Source organism: Lepidochelys olivacea, assembly GCF_965140295.1.
Source record: "Lepidochelys olivacea isolate rLepOli2 genome assembly, chromosome: 10".
Lineage (NCBI taxonomy): Eukaryota > Metazoa > Chordata > Testudines > Cheloniidae > Lepidochelys > Lepidochelys olivacea.
In genome coordinates this window covers 9,314,862-9,323,069 of record NC_140420.1, presented here as the reverse complement: position 1 = coordinate 9,323,069, position 8,208 = coordinate 9,314,862, and the positions used below count along the sequence as shown (strand labels likewise).

Genomic DNA, 8,208 nt, shown 5'->3' with positions numbered 1-8,208 from the left:
GGAAGGGGATCTTCATCTAATCTGTTCTGGCAATCTTTTGTTATAAAATGCACTGTGGAAATGTAAGTGATCACACTTTGTTCATGCCACTGTTAGCTAGGGTTATGCCATTCCTTTTCTTCTGATTTTTATGGCCCTCCTATTACAGGAATGAGGCATTAGACAGCATTTCCTTTTGGTCTTTTCATGCTTCTCTGCTCACTTTTCCTGGAATACATGTTCCAGCTGCAGGTTCAATACCTCTCCATCCTGAGAGGCAGCAGATTTAAAAATAGCCCCCCACCATGCCCAAATCAAATGAGGGTATGTGCATCTTGCACAGCGGAATTAGCCTCTCAGCGCCCCCCTGAAGCACAAAGGAAGAGCTGTGCAAAATTAAAATTACAGTGCAAGAGCCTAGAAAGAAAGGAGCAAAGATCTCCCTGTAGAAATACATTTCAAGAGGCAGAGCCCAACACCCAGCGCTGCTAAGGGAGCAGGAGGTGCCAGGTGTGTGCATGCATCCGTGTGGGAAGAATGTGTCAATGCTGGTTTTACCTCCTCTCCTCTGTTCCGAAAAGGGACAAATCCCACCTCTTGGGGGGCTGTCAGAGCAGCAGATCCCACGTCTCTCCAGCTCCAGCTCTTGGAAAATGCATGGATTTACCAGCATGGGGAGAGAGAGGCGTCTGCTGGAACAGATCATCCCAGCTCTGCTCTCAGCCCAGAGCCTAATACCCACCTCATTGAGGACTGGCAGGGACCCCTCAGTGGTCCAGCCTTATCTTTGTTAACAGCAGCTAAGATCTGCCTTGGAATTAAACCAACACTGCTTCCAATTTACATTCTAGCATCTGCAAGGAGAGCAGATCACCCTCACATCTCTCTCTCCCTCTCTGTCTCTGGGAGGCTATCAGCTCCTATTGCACAGCACTCGGGCCACTGTTTATCTGTCATTTTACATGCCAGGGAACTTTGGACAGGTCAGGAGAAGAGCAACTCTTGCTCGCAGCTTCAGTTCAATTGCTGACAACTTAAAAGCCCCCAGGGTCACAAGGACCACTTAGAAGGCAATCAGAGTAAATAAATGCCTGAATTTTCAGGGGAAGGAAAACAGCTTGGACAGGCAGCTGCATCAGGATTATTTCCAGGAGAGCGATCGCTTCCCCATCTATCTGCCAGCTACAGCTTTAATATACATTAGGGGTTTTAGCCTTTGGACTTGAAGACGGCTGTCTGCAGATAACGGACTCCTATCTTCACTTCCATCTGTGGTCCTTGAAGGCTGTCTTCTGCAGGGTGAAACATAACGCTGAGGGAGAGTGGCAATTGTTTTTTTAGAGGCTGTAAATTTGTGGGCACCGGCAAAAAATCAGAATGATGCTGTCATAGTGACAGGGACCTTTGTATCTAACGCAGCCCTGTCTGCTCAGCTGTATGGAATCTGTCTGCACGTCTGACGACAGCGTCTCAACACGACATCTTCACAGTTAAGTGCATCTATTATTATGCTCTGGGGCTGGAAAAATCCATAATCGCAGAGAGATGGAGCTGGGTCAATGCACTTCTGTGCCCTGCCACCCTAAGAACGCCATGGATCATGCCAATGCCACGTTTGAAGTCCTCGCTGACACCAGTGATGTCTTGGTCACCTCCTTCCTGGGGTGCATCCTGGCCGTGATGCGCCTGGTGGGCACAGTTGGCAGCATCTACACGGTGGTGGTCGTGAATCTCTCCATGACGTTCACTGGCTCGATGTACATTTATATTGTCAACCTGGTGCTGGCAGATCTCCTGTACCTGTCGACCATCCCCTTCGTGGTCTGCACATATTTCGTGAAGGACTGGTACTTTGGAGATGTGGGTTGCAGGGTCTTGTTCTGCCTGGACCTCCTCACCATGCACACCAGCATCTTCATCCTCACCATCATGAGCACCGAAAGGTGTAGTCAAGGTGTAGCTGTAGTCAAGCCATTAGACACTATTGGGAGATCCAGAGACTACCGGAGGGCTGTCACCTGCCTGATGTCCTTTCTTCTTACCTTCCCAACCATGATCTTCATAGACCTCAGGCTGAGCGACCAGGGCGGGGTGACCAAGCGCATGTGCCACCCCACTTGGCAGATGGAGACCTACAAAGTGAACCTCACCATCCTTTTTAACACCTGCATCCTGGCCCCTGGGCTTGTCATCGGCTACTTATACATTAAATTGGCCAGGACACACTAGAGATCTCAGACTGCTGTTTTCACCACCAGGGAAATGAACTGGTGCACCCTGTACATGATATTGAGCATCGTCCTCACCTGCTGGGCTTGTTTCATACCCTTCTGGCTCTGGCAGCTGCTCAGCATCTACTACTACAAGCCAGCGAATCGCACCAACACCACCATGGTCTACATCAATTTCATCGTGACCTGCCTGGCCCACAGCAACAGTTGCATTAACCCTTTCCTTTACACGCTGCTCTCCAAGAATTACAAAGAGTACCTGAGGAGTCGCCAGAAGAACTGCATCAACCTCTCCAAGATAAAGCCCAAGAGGCACTCCTCGAGGAGGTCCATGGTCTCTGGAAGCCACGCATATACAGAATCCATAGCCATCGCTCAGATCACAGGGCTCACTAATGAGGATGTCTGCACTCTGTGAAAGGTGAGTCGGTGTGAAGGGGAAGGGAATTATTTAATGGTTCATGCTCATGGGTTTTATTTACGTTTGGTACCACCTGTGTGGCACAGCTGCACCAGAAATTACATTCAAATGTAACACACTAGGTATGAGCAACATATTCCCCTCTGGTGGCCGATCCACATAGAGGATAAGAGCCTACTACAGCTACCAGCTAACCAAGTTACTTATTGGGAACATGGTAGAAGCCCAGGCTTTGGAGCTGAAAGTCCTGAGTTCTAGCCATGTTGCCCGCACATGGTGCTGGTAGGTCATTACACATGTAGACGATCATTACAGTAGCAGCTCTGGTCTACATTATGTTTATGTAACACTCATTTTGAGTCGGTGTGGCAAGGAAAAGAAGGCTACATGGCACAAGCACTATGCCTCAGTTTTCTGGCATCCAGCACCAGATAAAGGCTTTAAGGATCGCTTAATACTTGGCAGTCACTGCTTCTCCACATTAAGAGAGAGCCTTTAAATCTAATGTAATTGAATGGAAAACACAGATGCTGCTTCCCCCCCCCCCCGTAGAACCAGTTAATTTAATTTGTGTTTGCATTTTAATCAACATCTTTCCCTTGAAGAGCCCAGTGTGTTAGAGCTGATAGGATGTTAATAAACAATGACGATGTCACCACAATAAAGAGGTAAAACAATAGCTCCCAGCTAAGAGAGGCAGAATCTCTGACCATTGGAAGAACGAGGTTCCCAGCTTCTCTTTTTTGGGGAGTATCTCAGATTATCATTAAAACCCAGTCTCACTGTGACCGTTGAAGTTCCATTGAAAATTATTTTAGATTTACTAGTTAAATGATCTACAGGCAAAATGCAGGGCTCTGAACTGAATTGATCCTTTCAGTTCTGTGCCATCGTGCTTTCGGGATTGTTTTGGACACGTTGCTTTTGACAGCTATCGAACGACTGCTAAATCCAGACCCAGAAGGCTGTGACCTTCCCTCGTCACACCCACACAACAGAAGTTAACTTTCAAGGACAGAGTCAATTCTACTGTGCATTTTAGTGCCCTGGCGGATCTGACAGGCTGGATGTGGTTCTAAGGCCTGGCCTATGTTACATCAGCTTACCGTTTCCCACCATTGCTACCACCGCTGTATGGGTCTGCCAGTGGAAGGGCTCTAGTCTAGGCAGGCTGACAGCATTTTAACCACCACAGTGACTAAGCCTGCTCCGAGCAATTCTCCACAACAGTGGCGGCTGGGAGTCTGTCTACACGGACACTCTCCCAAGCGCTATGACTGGTGGGACTTCGCTGCGGGTAGCAGTGGTGGGAAATTCGGGGGAAGTCAGTCTAACATAGGCATGGTGTTTGCACAAGCAGAAACAGTTTCCCTAGGCCACAAGGGGCCTTGAAAGGCCTGGCCTAGATTAGGGAATTTTAGTGACAAATGGCTTCTCTTGCTAACACCTACTGGGAGCCCTAATGTAGACACTCCCCTGGCTCCAGTGTGCGTTCATTAACATGTTCCACCAATTGTCCTTCTCTGGAGGCAGCCCCCTCTGGAGGCCTGGAGGAGTCCCTCTGCGCTGGCCAGATGGTGCTTGCTGCTGCCCTCAACGAGGCAGCGGGGCTCCCAGACCGCCATGTCTGAGCCCTTTGGGGCAACTGCTTTTGGCCTGACCCGTGTCTGAGGCCACCAGGCTTCTGTCTTACTGAATGCCTCCTTGCCCTGCACGCAATTCTTTGTAGGCCAGTAAAGATAATTAAAAACCAGCTCTGGAAAAATAGCTGCAACCTGCAGAGATGGTCCTGATCCAGGTAAGGTGTGGAGGGGGACAGGCTGCTGGCCTGAGCTTCGCACTGCATCACTTGACTGGCTCATGCTCTCACAGCCATGGATGCTCTCCCCCATCCCTCTCCTCACACATCCACTGACTCTTCCCGCTCGTCTCGCCCCCCCCACCTCCTCTCCCAGCCCCTAACCTCCCCCCAACAGGTGCCCACTCCAGCTTTCACCCCCACCCACTCTCAGAGTTATATCCACTTCCGCCCACCCACACAGGCACATCCACTCGCTTGGCCCACCCGGTCGCTCTCTTCCTGCGACCCTACCGCCCTCCACACACCTCCAGCCTCGTGTGCACTCCCTCACAGTCACCTTCCAGGCCCGTTCTGGTCTGACCCAAGACAATCGGGCCCAAGTTGAACAGTTATTTCCCCATAAGATCCTCGCCACTTGTTCTGTTGCAGGGATGCTCAGACCTCAGGGGTTCAGAAGCCAAATTAGCGACCCAAATGAGCCACAGTGGTGTGAATTCATTATCTCATTTACTGCAGTGCTATAGATTCAGATTTAAACAGTCTGGCGGGGAGAGATTTAGTTTATATACATATATAGTATTCTCACAGCAAAATGACTGGCCAAGTATTATTATGTTATCAACTACAGGTGGTTAATAAGCTAGTGAAAAAGCATCCTGATTGATTAATAATTAAGTCAAAAGTTGTGTTGGTATCATCCGCTGCAAAGAGCCACAGGAGACGCATTAAAAAGCCACTTGCAGCTCCCAAACCTCAGTCTGAGTATCACTGTGCTCGTGTCCCCTTCCCTCTCTCTAGGGTCCGTGGGGAAGAGCTGTATCCCTATCAACTCACCCCCCAAGAAGGTCTTCTGTCGCTGGGCTCTCCTTGGGAGACAGAGGCGGGGGAGGAACAACGGTGCCAAACCTCCTGCTGTCACTTGCACCTATGCACCTGCCCCTGTTCTACTGGTTCCTGCCCCAACAGTGATGGTTGCCATCTAACTGAGCTTCTTCTGTTATTAGGTCCCCCTCAGCCTGCTACTTGGGCACCATCATGAAATTAAAATGAACACAATTAACATTTTCCCTAGGCAGGCAACAAACTGACTCTGCTGTAGGTTATCCCTGCTGGCTGGCTGACAGCACCCAATGGTAACACCCCAGGAAGGAGAAGCTGGCTGACAATGGCGCATCGTGAACTGTACCCTACAGGTGACCAAGCTCAGCAGAGAAGGTTAAGCCCTGGGACCTCACAGCAGGAGAGCGCTGGAGGTTGTAACCACTGTGACAGGGCGCGTGGGGAGAATACGTGGTGGACGAAGGGCTGTGCACGGCACAGATGCTGTCGGTGGACCCCAGGGAACAATTCTCCCAACAGAAGGGCCAAAGTTAAAACACCGGACAAGCCCAGGAGGCGGGTGGGTGACCGGCTGCAGTGCGGACGCAACCAGGCTCCCTGGGCTCCACTCCCCTGCGACATCAGAGTGAGGAATGGCTGTGGCCCAGCCCGCCCAGCTCTGCTGCATTCCTCTCTCACCACGCACAGGGCACCACGAGGCGGGCACTCAAGCCCATTGATTGCTAGCCCCCCTCCCCCCCGCGCCAGACGTTGCATTTTTATTATTGCGTGCAAAGGTTTCATCAGTAAAATAAAAATTCGTGGAAAGAGAAGGAGACAGTTTTCTCTGCACAGAGGGGAAGCTCTCGGTTGGGCCAGAGCTGAGAGCAGGTCCCTTTAAATGGTGTGGGTGGGAGCAGTTTACGAGGCTTGGCCCAGAGGGGGACGCGGGGGGGGGGGGGGGGGAGTGGGCCAAGCCGTGTGGGCACTGCCAGGAAATGGGAAAGGGAGGGTCCCACTCAGAGGTGGACTAAGATCTCCTGGTGCCCTGGCATCAGAACTGTGGCCCCACCCCAGCCCTTCCGCCTGCAGTCCCACCTCCATTCCACCCCTTCTGCCTGTGGGCCCTGCCCGTGGCCCCACCCCATTCCACCCCTTCCCCTGTGACCCTACCCCTGTTCCATCCACAGCCCTGCCGCTTTCTGCCCCGACACCAGAGATGCTGTGCCCTGCTGCGACCCCGGGGCCGCGGTGGGAAGCAAGAGCTCCTCTAGCCCCAGGGCCACGGTGGGGAAAGGTTTTTCCGGGGGTCGCAAATTGGCTGGGGTCCCTGAGCACAGGCCCCATTGGCCCGTGTGGTAATCCGCCACTGGTCCCACTTTAGAAACGGGGAAATTTAACCTACGAGTCAAGATATACATCCGCCAGTCCCTCCCTCCCAAGGGCTGGTCAGGCCCAGAGGTCCTAGGTTGGAAGCCATACTCCAGCCATTGTTCTACTGGAGATATGAGTTCTTAGGGCCACTGGGAGTGGGAATTCGTCACCGTATTTAATGGGCTCTGTATACAAAACACAGTGGGCCCAGGCCCGCAGTCCTCACTCAGGCAAAACTGCCAGTGCCATCACCTCTCCACACACACAGAGGCTCTGACCCACTCCCCTCACACAAGAACACATTCCCAGAGTCACTGCCATGCCGGGGGGCCGTGAGTCACAGACAAACGGGGAACACGATCACCGTCCTGCAGGGACAGGCTGGTGGGGGGATTTGGAGATTGGTGAGTGGATCTGGAGTCTTTCACCAGTGGGTCAGTGGCCCAGATCTAATCCAGGTCAGCAGGGATCTAAAGTTGCTACCACTTTATTGCTATCTGAAGGACACCATGCAGAAAACTACAGCTCAGTGAATGGCTGCCAGTCGCTCACCCGCTGGGCCCAGAGAGGTTAGCAAATACACAGCATGACTAATGGCTTCTTCCATGCCAGGATCCTATAGCACTTTACAAAGAGTGGCCCCTTTGCACTGGGGAGGTGTCACACCCATGCGTGACAGCAGGGAAGTACTGTCCCCATTTTACAGATGAGGGCACAGGCTGATTAAGTGCCCTTGCAGGGAAAACTTTAGCAGAGCCAGGAACCGGACCCAGGACTCCTTACTCCCAGCTACAAGACAACCCTTCCCCTCCATAGCACCACTCAGTCAGCTGCAAGCTTGGTGCCCGAAGGGCAGGAAGCAGCCCATCCATTTAACTAAAGTCTCTCTGGTTGCATAGATTTGCTGTGACGCTTGGAAGCCACAAAATCAGCCTCCTCACTGGTATTAGTCCACGCTGCAGAGGACTGTCCCAATTTCATATCTAGGCGTTTCATTGAGGTGCTCTTTACTCCCTCTTCAGGTCCATCACACAGCAAGCGGCAATGAGTTTCAGATCCTGCTCCGCAGACTCGGGTTCACGCTCTAGCACTAAGAAGAGCTGTGCAGGCTAGAGAGGGGGGTGAGCTCCAGTCTGAATCACAGCGTCTACACTGCTGGTTTTAGTGCCGTGGCGCGAGCCTGGGTCTGTCGAGCCGGGCTCTGAGCCTCGCTGCCACAGGCTGGGTAGATGTACCTTCCAGATCAGTAACGAAGACGTACAATCAGAACGGACCCCACGCTGGTCCCTGCGGTGCTCAGGAGGCAATTGCCCCGCTTGATGCGCTGCGAGCCACAGCTACCCTAGCGCTTCGGATCCGAGGCCACAGGCCAGCTTTTCTGTGCAAGCCCTGATTGGATCTTTAAATACGATTCTGTGAGACTGTATCTGAGGCTTTACTGAGATCCCAATCTGCTGCACCACCTGCGGGCCCTTTGGCCCGGCATTTTGTAACCCTTCAGAACAAAAAGACCAGTCAGGCTTGTCTGGCTGGATTTCTTCTCTCTAAACCCCCGGTGGTGCCTCTTTAGGCACCTGTTTCCA

General features: G+C 52.1%; 1 pseudogene across 1 annotated transcript; it reads left to right on the top strand.

Moving 5' to 3' along the window:
- Positions 1–1,524: 1,524 nt before the first annotated feature.
- Positions 1,525–2,628, top strand: LOC311526866 (urotensin-2 receptor pseudogene; annotated as a pseudogene). The gene has a single exon. The product of its transcript is annotated as a urotensin-2 receptor pseudogene (transcript).
- The last annotated feature ends 5,580 nt before the right edge of the window (positions 2,629–8,208 follow it).